The sequence below is a fragment of the Bos grunniens genome, chromosome 10, assembly GCF_055505025.1.
Source record: "Bos grunniens cultivar Pamir isolate PY7600 chromosome 10, Bosgru_T2T1.0, whole genome shotgun sequence".
NCBI classification, from domain to species: Eukaryota; Metazoa; Chordata; class Mammalia; order Artiodactyla; family Bovidae; genus Bos; species Bos grunniens.
The window spans coordinates 15,733,886-15,747,940 of NC_141174.1; positions in this window are offsets into that span (position 1 = coordinate 15,733,886).

A 14,055-nucleotide genomic window follows, 5' to 3' on the forward strand; every position below is an offset into this window, starting at 1 on the left:
TGCCTGCCCAGTGGGAGTCGCTGCTCTGTTAGGTAGTAACAGGGTGGGATGGGCTAAGCCGGCATCTTGGTCTCCGTCTCTCTGATAACTGGGTCTGTCTCTCATTTGGTCCTCAAGTTGGGAAGGAAAATGGATCTCAACCATCCACTTCCAGCCCCATCAAACCCAATCTCAGGGAAATCAGGGGAGCCAATGAGCAAGCCACAGTGAAGGCCGCGGGTGGAAGGCAAGCTGGAACGGGTCCCCAAGGCGGGGCTCCATGCTCATGGTGACTTTGATCTAGCTCTCACACTGGCTTGCATAAGCCTGCAGCTGCTCAAGGTCCCAGAGTACCCACACATGACATGGAATTTCACAGTGCAGTGGATGAGATATCGACATAAGAGTGGGCAACAGCACAGACTCCATCAGAACACTTGGGGTCAAATTTTGGCTCTGCTCGGTGGTCTCAGGCAACTTAATTAACCTCTTTGTGTCTTATCTGTTTAATGGGAATAGTGACAGTACCAACTCCACTGGGTTATTATGCAGATTAAATGAGACAAGTCTGGCACATAGTAAGGCTCAGTAAAGTAATCATCATTATTAAGAAAACAGCATATGCAACTAGAGATTATCACACTAAGTGAAGTCAGTCAGAAAGAGAAATGCCATATGATATCACTTATGTGGAATCTAAAATGTTCCACAAAATATGTGACACAAATGAAACAGAAACAGAATCAGGGACATAGAGAACAGACTAAGTGTTGCCAGTGGGCAGGGGGTTGGGGAAAGGAGGGGTTTCAAGGTACTAAAGTATAACACAAATAACTATAGTCAATATGCTAAGTCACTTCAGTCATGTCCGACTCTGTGTGACCCCATAGACGGCAGCCCACCAGGCTCCCCCATCCTTGGGATTCTCCAGGCAAGAACACTGGAGTGGGTTGTCATTTCCTTCTCCAATGCATGAAAGTGAAAAGTGAAAGTGAAGTCGCTCAGTTGTATCCAATTCTTAGCGACCCCATGGACTGCAGCCTACCAGGCTCCTCCATCCATGGGATTTTCCAAGCAAGAGTACTGGAGTGGGGTGTCATTGCCTTCTCTGACTGTAGTCAATATTCCATGATAAACCATAATGGAAAATATTTTTTTAAAAAGAATGTATATACACGTGCAACTGAATCACTTTGCTGAACAGCTGTAATTAACACAGCATTGTAAATCAACTATACTTCAGTTTAAACAAATAAAAATTAAAAATATAGCACAGCTGCTAGTTTAATTAGGGGAGTCAGTAACTACCATACCCAGTGGGATTGCCTCAGAGATATTAACTAAAGGAAGTTTTTAAAGGTTATTCAAGGACCCTGTCCTGGATGCCATCCTCTCATTTTTGCCAGTGATGGAGAGCAAGACAGAAAAAGGTATGCTTATCAAAGTGCAGGAAAACCAAAGCTGCAGATGAAGGTACACGCTTGCAATGGCAGGATATTCAGGATCTTAAAAAGGTGGATCCACAAACCAATCTAACAAGACAAAATGGAATAGTAATAGTAATTGTACTGTTCTTCATGTAGATCCAAATGTAATCAAATCATATGAGCACAGGGTAGACAAACAGCTTTGCAGCATGTATTAGAAATGCAAAGAGATTTTAGATTAGAGCTGTTTTAAAACTAATCCAAAGGATGTCTTCCAAAGCCCGCTTACTGACCACCAGTACAGAAAATGGAAGGGGATGCCTCTCACTTACCTCTGGGCTGATGATGGGGGATTAGGCAGGAGCAGGAAGGCTACTCAAGGAATTTGAAAGGAGAAGGACCAGGGGTATGCTTCCAAACCAGACTCTTTGATGAGTAACCAAATATAAGGGTTAAATCTAAAGGAACTTAACAGGATTATGAATGGGAAAGAATCAGAAGAGGTTGGGAACCAAGTGCAAATAGGATCTAAGTGAAAGTGGAGGGGCATTTGAAGAGGAAATTATGAGTGATGTCCACGAGCAGCATAGAACAGATTTGGGCTAGTGTGAGAACATACTTTCTAAGAGTTGAGTTTTCTGACAATGGATGAGCAACACTGTGAGGCAGTAGTATTCAGGAAACCATTGGGTTTACCTGATGGGGTAAATTATATAAATTTCATAAATCGGATGGGGAATAGGGCCGGGCCACAGATTTAAGTCCCTGTCAATTCTGAATTTCTGTGATTCTATCATGAAACCATGAATACACAGCCTTGTTCTGACAGCAAGCATAGCATCTATCATATTAAGGGACATCAATCCATTATGTAACCCAGAAATTAAAGTTCAGTAAAGCCACTCCTAAGCTGCCATGTTTGATAGTTAGCTGAGCTCCTAACCCAAGAGTTCAAAGAAATTGAAGTCATGTTTTCTCTTGATGCCCGTAGAGAGTTTGCAATCACCTGGCTGCGGGCTGCAGCCCTCTGGATGGAAAGCATGTCTGAGTCAGTGCCTGTGTCAGGAGACAGATGGAAGCTGGCCACATGACCTCTGGTCCCACATCCATTCCACCAAATGGAGAGACATGACAAGCCTTTTATTTTCAGGACAGAGCGCCATTGATTATTCCCTGTTAATGCTTCCCTGTCGATGGCGGGCAGGGACTAGAGGGAAATGGAAGGATGTGATATCCGGGCCCCCAAAGGGAAAATCAATGTGATATGGTTTGTATTTCATCCTAGGATAACCTCTTTCTCTGAGTTCCAACCCACAGGCCACTGTTTTTCTCCACCAACTCCTCCAGACACTGTCATGTCCTTTCACACTCATTAAAGGACAGGGAGGAAGGGGAGAGCAGATAAGGAACAGGCACCGGGAATTATTAAACTCAGCTTTCATTTTCTTTTTGGAATTCACAGTCACTAAACAGGCTACAGGATACACGGAAACTTCCTCAGCAGGTTCAGATCAGAGGGGAAGAGCCAAATAAGTCAGCCGAAGAAACCCTTGTCTGACTTATTACTGATGCATCCGGCAGTCAGCTAGTCTCAAAGGATGACCTTGGAAAACTGACAACCTAGAAACTGCATGCCCCCTGGCACAATGCTGAAAGTTACAAGTTCAGAGAAAGAGGCAGAGACTTGTAATGTGGGGAGGTGAGAGGGAAGGAGCAACCTTTCTTTGTGTACACACACACACACACACACACACACAAATCAAACACCAAAACTGTTTATGTTCCTCCCTCCGCAAAAGGAACTCAACATTTTGAAACAAAATGCTTGAGATTCTGGGATCTTCCCTGTGGGGTCTGGGGGAAGAGAACGCAACACTACCTTACTGTCTTTTTAAGTAGAGATGCAAACCAGAAATATCCTGATACCTAGAACTTATACTTACCCTCTAGTTCCAGACAGGGCTTTTTATTAGCATTTAACCTCCTCAGAGTTGAAGCCACAGAGACCCATAAGGCCGTGTTGCTTCTGGAAAGCTACAGGATTATCTACTGCTATTTTCCCCTTTCATGTAGGAATTGACCCAGGAGAACTGAATAGACATTTTAACTCCACTTACTTTATGTCCTAGGTCCAGGAATCATGGACCAAGCCCTCTGGTTGGGGGAGGCTGGACCAGGTGACCTCCAATGAACTTTCCAACTCTCAGCCTCTACGTAGGGTCTCTGTGGTGATGGCCAGAGTGGCCAGGATTAGGAGGCTGTTCTCTGCTTGTAGGTAGAATTGAGTAGCCCATGTTTTACATACCTACACATGTGGATACCAGTTCCACTGGTTACAGGCAGTACTCTTCCCAGTACTACAGGTATAGGATCATATCTGTGTTACAAACATGAGCTACTTTTAAATAACTTAGAGAAAGCATGTGTCCCTAGCAGGAGCATGATTCATTTTATGTTACTCAATTCACAAATGACTTGCAAGCAATGCCACCAGAGAGGCTGTGGATCATGAATATCCTAGAATGGTCTTGAGGCCATGTCTCCACATGTTCCCGGATACAACTCCCCACAGTGGGTCAAGTTCATTCATGCCTTGGGTTCTAACCCCGTCAGCTGGTCACAGTAACTTCTGCCTGAGTCCTTCTCCCCTGGGCTTTGGGGCTCCATTAGTCTTGCTTCCCTATTGCCTAGGTGATTTCCCCTCTACTCCACAATGGCCAGATAGGCACTTTGAAGTTGGGGAGAGGAGGAGCTAAAGACCTCCATGAGCAATTGCTTAGGCCAACACCAGAGATAATACTTTGGCTACTTGTGAAGAGCCAACTCACTGGAAAGACCCTGATTCTGGGAAAAGATTGAGGGCAGGAGGAGAAGGGAGTGACAGAGGATGAGATAGTGAGATGGCATTACTGACTCAATGGACATGAGTTTTGGCAAACTCCGGGAGACAGTGAAGGACAGGGAAGCCTGGCGTGCAGCAGTCCATGGGGTCGCAAAGAGTTAGACATGACTTAGTGACCAAACACCAACACTACCAGCGATAATTCTATAGGGAAAGCAATTATTCTAGAGAAAGATGCTGGCCAGAAGCCTGGGGTGCTGAGTCCCAGCATGGCCTTCACTGTGGAAGACCTTTTTCAAACAGCATGGAGAATTACATATGGCCCCATGATGTATTCTAAAAGGAAATGCCAGAGCCCCTCAAGGATCCCCAAATGGCAGGGGGGAGGACCCCTCAAGGTGGTCCAGGAGGGCCTCTGAGCAGTACTTCCTGCCCATTTCCTGAGTGTCAAGGGGAGGTGAGGTCTATAATGCCCTGGCTCTCAGACATCCCCCTATACCCCTGCTCACAGACATTTTTTGTTTGTTTTGTGTTGTTTTTATTGACTATAACATATCTCCAGAAAAATGCACATCACGTTTCTGAGCTGTATTCATGTTGCTTCATGTCGTTTATTAATCTTTATATGTATTAATATTATTCCACTGTATGACTATATCACAATATATGAATTCATTCTGTTGATGAATTTTTGTATCATTTTAAGTTTGGGTGACTATGTATAGGGCGGCTATGTCCCTGTGGTTTGGGACACATGTGTACACGTTTGTATTTCATATATAGCTAAGAATGGTATTCCTGTGTGGCTAGGTTTGCATATGTTTAGCTTTAGTTCAGTTCAGTCGCTCAGTCGTGTCTGACTCTTTGCAACCCCATGAATCGCAGCACGCCAGGCCTCCCTGTCCATCACCAACCCCCAGAGTTCACTCAGACTCACGTCCATCAAGTCAGTGATGCCATCCAGCCATCTCATCCTCTGTCGTCCCCTTCTCCTCCTGCCCCCAATCCTTCCCAGCATCAGTCTTTTCCAATGAGTCAACTCTTCACTTGAGGTGGCCAAAGTACTGGAGTTTCAGCTTTAGCATCATTCCTTCCAAAGAAATCCCAGGGCTGATCTCCTTCAGAATGGACTGGTTGGATCTCCTTGCAGTCCAAGGGACTCTCAAGAGTCTTCTCCAACACCACAGTTCAAAAGCATCAATTCTTTGGTGCTCAGCCTTCTTCACAGTCCAACTCTCACATCACATGATCACAGGAAAAACCATAGCCTTGACTAGACGAACCTTTGTTGGCAAAGTAATGTCTCTGCTTTTGAATATGCTATCCAGGTTGGTCAAAACTTTCCTTCCAAGGAGTTAAGCGTCTTTTAATTTCATGGCTGCAGTCACCATCTGCAGTGATTTTGGAGCCCAGAAAAATAAAGTCTGGTACTGTTTCCACTGTTTCCCCATCTATTTCCCATGAAGTGATGGGACCAGATGCCATGATCTTCGTTTTCTGAATGTTGAGCTGTAAGCCAACTTTTTCACTCTCCACTTTCACTTTCATCAAGAGGCTTTTTAGTTCCTCTTCACTTTAGCTTTAGTGGATATTGTCAAATAACCATCTAGGTGGCTAGACCAGTATACACCCTTGCTGGCAGTTTAGGGGATTGTCTGTTGTTCCGCATCCTTACCAGCACTCATTGTCAGTACTGTCAGTCTTTTTCATTTTAGCCATTCTGTTGAGAGTGTGTGGTTTCGTGGTTTTAATTAACATTTCATGAATGACTAATGATGTTTAACAAACCTCTTTCATACACTTACTGACCATTTGGATATCCTTTTTTGTGATGTTTTCTACAAGTCATTTGCCTGGTGTTGGATTATCTACTTATTTAATTGATCTGTAGCCGTTTCTAAAATAGACTGTGGATGCAAGCCTTTTCTCAAGTATTTGTATTGCAAGTATAATCTCCTACCCTGTGGCTGACTTTTTTTTTTTACCCTTAATTGAGTTCTTCAAATAGAAAAATTTTAATTTAACCTGATACATCAGTCTTTATCTTGCTGGGTAGTACTTGTTATTTTGCATAAGAAATATTTACCTACTTCAAGGTAATGAAGACATTTTCCTGGTTTTACTTTTGTTTTTCTTTTGGAAGCCTTATTGTTTTATGCTTTCACCTTTATAATACAATTTTTTATGGAACTGGTTTTGTTTAATTGGTAAAGATAGGGTCCAGAGAAGGCAGTGGCCACCCACTCCAGTACTCTTGCCTGGAAAATCCCATGGATGGAGGAGCCTGGTGGGCTGCAGTCCATGGGGTCGCGAAGAGTCAGACACAACTGAGCGACTTCATTTTCACTTTTCACTTTCCTGCACTGGAGAAGGAAATGGCAACCCACTCCAGTGTTCTTGCCTGGAGAATCCCAGGGATGGGGGAACCTGGTGGTATGCTGTCTATGGGGTCACACAGAGTCAGACACGACTGAAGCGACTTAGCAGCAGCAGCAGCAAAGATAGGGTCAAGATTTATATTGCAAGTAAATATTCAGCTGAATGAGCACCTTTATGAAAGATCATCCATTCCTCACTACACTACATAATCATCTTTGTCCTTAGCAAGGGATTGTATGTATATGGGTCACTTCTTATCTCTATTCTATGCCATTGGTCTACTTGTCTATGTGTACATCAATACCGCATAGCACTACAGCTTTATAAGAAGTCCTGATACCTGGCAGTATAAGTCTTCCAGCTTTGTTCCTTCAAGACTATCTTCTCTATTCTTGGTCCTTAACATTTTCATATAAATATTAAAATTAGCTTGTTAATTTCCCCCTCCCAACACCCTCCCCACCCCACCCCTCTGCCCCCGCAAAAGCTGATTTTGACTGGATTGCAATCCTTCTAAAAACAGATATTTGAGCCTTCAATTCATGAACACAGTGACTTTCTCCATAAGGTCTTTTTAATCTTTCAATGTTTTCTCTGTAAAGGTCTTGTATATATTTCATTAGATATATTTCCAGGTATTTTGTATCTTTGATACTATTATAAATAGTATTTTAAATTTTCATTTTCAGTTTATTATAGGTATGTAGAAACATGTATTTCTTTAATCCAGAGACCTTTCTATATTCATTTTTAATAATTCTAGCTATAGATTCCTTAGAATTTTCTACCTTAAGCAATACTTTTATCCGTGAATAAGGACAGTTTAATTTCTTCCTTTCTAGTTTTTCTAGAATCCACCTGCAATGCAGGAGACCTGGGTTTGATCCCTGGGTTAGGAAGATCTGCTGGAAAAGGGATAGGCTACCCACTCCGGTATTCTTAGGCTTCCCTGGTGGTTCAGCTGGTAAAGAATCCACCTGCAATGTGGGAGACCTGGGTTTGATCCCTGGGTTGGGAAGATCCCTTGGAGAAGGGAAAGGCTACCCACTCCAGTACTCTGGCCTGGAAAATTACATGGGCTGTATACTCAGGGGGTCCCAAAGAGTTGGACGTGACTGAGCGACTTTCACTTCTGGTTTTTATAACTTTTTTTCTTGTTACAATGGTTAGACTCACTAATTCTTTTTTCTCTTGTTATAATCGTTAGAATCACTAGAATTCCTAACCTAGTACAATATTGAATAGAAGGAATATTAAGAGGTATTCCTAATTTCAGGGTGAAGGCATTCAGTATCTATTAACTATGATACTCTCTGTAAGATTTTTACAGATGATCTTTACCAGCTTAGTGGAGTTTCCTTCTATTCTTAGTGTATTAAGAGTATTTGTCATGAAAAGTATTTGATTTTATTAAATGCTTTTTCTATATCTATCTATATCATTTGGGGCTTCCCAGGTGGCACTAGTGGTAAAGAACCCACCTGCCAATGCGGGAGATGCAAGAGACACGGATTCAATCCCTGGATCGGGAAGATCCCCTGGAGTAAGAAATGGCACCCACTCTAGTATTCTTGCCTGGAGAATTCCAAGGACAGAGGAACCTGGTGGGCTACAGTCCATGGGGCCTCAAAGAGTCCAACACGACCAAGCACATACTTACATATTTCATTCTACTGAGATGATCTTATCCTTTTTCTATGTTTTTATGTTAATTTGGTTAAACAGACTCATTTTTAAATTGAGATATAATTCATTTACTACAATAGTGATCCTTTTAAAGTGTACAGTTCTGTGGTCTTTCAGGATATTTATAAAGTTGTACAAGCATCACCAGTATCTAATTCCAGGACATTTCAACCACCCCCAGAAAGAAACTCCCTACCCATCAGCAATCATTCCTCATTAACTTCTCCCTCCCAGACTGTCGTAGCCACTAACCTACTTTCCGTCTCTGTAGATTTGCCTTTTCTAGACACTTCATATAAGGAGAGTCATATGTGGCCTTTTGTGTCTGACTTCTTTCACTTAGCACAGTGTTATCAAGGTTCACTCATGTTGTATTATGAGTCAGTATTTCATCCCCTTTCGTGGCTGAATAATATTCCATCATACGGATGGAGCACCTTTTGTTTGTCCATTCATTAGTCAGTGGGCATCTAGATTGTCTCCACTCCTATTATTAATCATGCTGCTATGCACACGGGACAGAGGTTCATAGGTTTTTAGTTCTTGAGTAAACAGCTAGGAGTAAAGCTGCTGGGTCATACGGTAACCTGTGATTAACCTTTTGAGGAACTGTCCAGCTCTTTTCCAGGGTGGCTTATACCACTTTACATTCCCACAGCAATTTGTGAGAGTTCCAATTTCTTCACATCCTTGCCTTACTCATTATTGCCTCCCTCCCTCTCTCTCTCTCTCTCTCTCTATATATATATATATATATATATATATTATTACTGTCTTCTTCATGGGTGTGAAGTAATGTATCATTGTGATTTTGACTTACATTTCCGTAACGACTAATAATGTTGAGCATCTTTTCCTGGCTTGTTGGCCATTTGTATATTTTCTTTAGAGAAATGTGTACTCAAGTCCTTTGCCATTTTTTTTTTAAAGTTGGGTTGTATGTCTTTTTGTTGTTTAGTTGTAAGAAAAACTTAAATATTCTGAATTTAGACCCTTATCTGATATATGAATTGCAAATATTTTCTCCTGCTTTGTGGGTTATCTCTTCATGTTCTTTATAGAGTTTTGGAGGACAAAAATCTAAACTTTTGATGAAGCTCAGTTTATCTTTTTTCATCTTTTGCTCGCTTGTGCTTTTGGTGTCATATCTAAGGAACCATTGCCTAACAATGTCATGAAGATTTACATTTGTATTTTCTTCTAAGAGTTTTATGTTTCAGCTCTTACGTTTAGATTTTTGATCCATTTTGAGTTAATTTTTACATATGGTATATGGAGATCCAACTTTTTTTTTTTTAACATGTGGCTATCCAGTTGTGCCAGCACCATTTGGTGAAAACAGTTTGATTTTGTAATGTTAAGCCAAGCCTGCATCCCTAAAATAAATCATATAATTGGACACTACTTGTTAATTTTGTTTAGTATAGTTGTAAATATGTTCATGAGAAATATTAGTCTATAATTCTGCTTATTATAGCATACTAGTCACCCTTTGGTATTAAAATTATGAGTTGGAAATTGTCTCTTATTTTTCTATTATTTGGAAGTTTGTGTAAGATTATGGACATTTCTTTAAATATTTAGACAAAATTGCTAGTTTCAGTTACAGATTCAACTTCTTTTTTTTTTTTTTTTTTCAGATTCAACTTCTTAAACAAACATAAAACATTTAGATTTTCTTTTTCCTCTTCAGTTGGTTGTGTTTTCCTAGAAATTTCATGTAGATTTTCAATTTATAGGCATGAAGTTCTTTGTAGTATCTACTTACGACACTGATAACTTATACCTTCTTTCTTCTTCTTTATTTTCTTCATCTGGCAGTTTCCCCTTGTTAGCAGTTATTAATAATATTGGTCTTCTCAAAGAACCCACCTCTGGATTTGTCGACTTCCTTTTACCTATTTTTCTGTTTCATTACTTTCTGCTAGTATTTTCATATCTTCAGTTTTTTCCTCCACTCTTCTATCTTTGGATTTAATGTACTATTATTTTTCTACTTTCTGAGATGGACACTTAGCTTGATTTTTAACCTTTATTATCTTTTATTATATGAAATTTTAAAGAAACAAATTTCCCTATAAGTACAGCTTTAGTTTTGTTCTTTAAATTTTTATACACATTTTATTGTTATTTAGCTCAAAATACTAATATTCATTGTAATTTCTTTTGAATTATTATTTAGAAATATATTGCTTGATTTCCAAATATGTGAGGGTTTTCTAGTTACCTTTATGTTATTGATTACTACCTCAATCCCACTTTGGTCAAAGAATGTATTTTGGATGGTTTTACCTTTTGGAACTTGTTAGAACTTACCAGCATGGTAAATGTCCCACAATTACTTAGAAAGAATACATACTCAGATAAGGTTGACTGTAGTATGGTATGTGTGTCAATTAGATTTAATTTATTACTCACGTAGTTGCAATCTCCTGCGTGTGCACTCAGTTGCTCAGTCATGGCTGATTTTTTGTGACCCCATGGACTGTAGCCCGCCAGGTGCCTCTCTCCCATCTTCTTTTTTTTTTCACTCTTTATTCCATCAGTTCCCTATAGTTCTGTGATTGTGCTTTTAAAACTGAATTAAGTGCATCAAAATACAAAATTATTATATCTTCCTGATAGACTTATCTTTATGAACTGATCTTCTATCTTTAGTAATACTTCTTGACTTACATTTACCTTGACTGCTCTTTGTATGGCTACATCTCCTTTGGGTTAGTCTTTGCTGGGTGTATTTTTTCATTGCTTTGCTTTCAATCTTTCTTTGTCTTTACACTTAAAAGTGTCTCTCTTGAAAGCAGTATACAGTTAGGTTTTTAAAATGTTTTTCCACGTAGTAAGTAGTTTCTTTAAGACGATTCCAAATGATCTTCACCTCTTGTCATTCGAGCCCTTGTATAATCTCCTCCCCCTTGCGCGTGCACTGAGCCTGACACACCTCTAGTGAATTCTAATGACCAGCAGTCAGGAGTTATGTATGTGAAAACACATACACAGTTGTATCTTAGGAAAGAAGCATGGCTGTAATTTTTTTCCAGAATACCATTCAGTGGTCCCCACTTCTTGAATATTTTCCCCACTGAATGAAAAGCTGCCCTAATCATAAACTCCTATTTCTGAACTGTTTTGTTTTGCTGATCTAAAGTATGACCACACTGTTTTAACTGCTGTAAATTTACAAGTTTTAAAACATCTATGGAGTTAATCTCCCTCTATTACCATCCCTCTTTCTTGTATATTCTTGCTTGTTTTTCCATATGAATCTGAGAATCAGCCTGTGTAAATCTTTTTCTTTTTAATCCTATTGGTATTGCTATTGGGTATCACGTAGATTAAAAAGAGGTGACATCTTTATGATACTGACTGTTCCTACTCAAGAACATGGGATGTCTTTCCATTTATTCAGGTCTTGTTTTATGTCCCTCATTAGCATTTTAAAGTTTCCTATAAAGTAATGTTTCTTAAGTTTATTCCCAAGTATTTTATATCTTATGTTTTTGGCTATTATAAAATGACCTTTTCTTTCCTTAGAGAATGTAATTGGACATTGTTCATACAAAGGCTATTTACTGAAAATTAATTTTGTATCAATTTATTAAATTCTGATTTTTTGGTTGGTCTTCCTTTAGTTCCTAAGTAAACAACCCAGGCATATCATCTACAAATTACAAGCCTGTCCTCTCTTCCTTTCTAATTTCTATACCTTTAACTTCTTTGGTCTAATTGTTTTGTCTAAGTCCTAGCGAACAATTTTAAATGATGGTAATGATTAGTAAATGTCTTTGTCTTATTTCTGACTTTAATGAAATTGGTTCTCTAATTCTCATTTAAGCATGATGCTGGCTTTGGGTTGAGATAAATATATTTTATCATATTAAGGAAACACTCGGTTAGTCTTAATATTAAATGAGCCTTGTTTTCCTGAAATAAGCCTCATTTTGTCATGGTGAACTACTCCTGGCTAGAGCCAGCTTGATTGGGTTCAAATTCTACCACCATTATGGGAAGTTGAGCATTTATTAGGACATTTGATCTCTTTTTGACTCAGTTTTATTGTCTGTAAAGTACGGATGTTAAGAATATCCACTTCACTCACTATGTTGCTATGAAACTCAAATAACTATGGCAAGTTGAGCATTTTTTCAAGTGCTTAAGGGGCATTTGCATTTTTTTCTGTGAACTGTTCATACCCTTTCTGTATTTTTCCATAGGATCTCCTCTATTTTTAGAAGCTCTTTATAAATTAGAGGGGTTTCCCTAGTGGCTCTGGTAAAGAATCTGCCTGCAATGAGGAAGACCTGGTTCGATCCCTAGGTTGGGAAGATCCCCTGGAGAAGGGAACAGCTACCCAATCAAGAATTCTGGCCTGGAGAATTCCATGGACTGTATTGTCCATGGGGTTGCAAAGAGTCAGACAGGACTGAGCGTCAGTTTAGCTATAAATTAGAGACTAGCCCTTAATCTTAATCAAGGAGAAGGCAATGGTAACCCACTCCAGTACTCTTGCCTGGACAATCCCATGGACGGAGGAGCCTAGTAGGCTGCAGTCCATGGGGTCGCACAGAGTTGGACACAACTGAAGTGACTTAGCAGTAGCAGCAGCCCTTAATCTGTGAAATAAATTGATGATGTTTTCCTAGTTATCACTTGTAGTTTATTTTACTTTGGTATATTTGAGATGCAAAAGGAATATTTTTGTTTTTGTTTTTTAGCATAGCCAAATATCTCTCTGTTGTATCTAGATTTTTAAGTTATCCTTAGTTTGGAGGATACAGTAGCCCCAATTCTTCACCCTTTATCTGTATCCCCATGCTTTACCGTGTGAATTTACAATTCCTTCCACCAGATGGGTGGAGAATATTTTCCTACTGGTCCAAGGAGACTGAAAGACATGTAGTGTTATTACGCAATAACTAATCAGTACTGTTAGGAAAGTTTCCTCACTCCCAGGTTATAGAGCAGGGATGACAACTTTTAAAAAATATTTAAGTAAATATTTTAGAGTTTACAACCAGATATATTCATGTATTTTTCCTTCTCCTCATTAAACCCTTCAAAAGTGAAAAAAAAAAAAAAATTCTTACTTAGCTTTCAACAGTCCAAAAATAGTCTCGCAGATTTGGACCGGCCTGTCTACTGAGAAATTCATCTTATTTTTTCCAGTATGTCTTAATATTGTACAACTGAATCTCTGATCAATTTCAAAATTATTCTGGCACATAGTATGAGAAATAGATCAGTTTTCATTTTCATATGACTATTGAGTTATGCCAATACCTTTCATTTCTATAGTTCATCTTTCCTCCCCACTGACTTAAGGTACCACCTTTTATTTTCTTTTTTATTGTATAAAAAAATAAGTATAGTTGACTTACAAAATTATATTCCAGTGTACAGCACAGTGATTCAATATTTTTATAGATTATATTCCATTTAAAATTGTTACAAAATAAGGGCTACACTTTGCTGTTCTGAACAATATATCCTTGTTGCTTATCTATTCAATACATAGTATCTTTTAATCCCATCTGTTTTGAGCTCCTTCCCTCTTCTCTCTCTCCACTGGTATTAAATAGTTTGTTTTCTATATCTGTGAGTCTGTTTTGTTATATACATTTTTTTTTAGATTCCACATATAAGTATAATATTTTCTAGGTCCATCCACATTGTTGCAAATGGCAGAATTTCATTCCTTTTTATGGCTGAATAATTTTCTTGTTTTTCAGTTGGTTGGTCGTG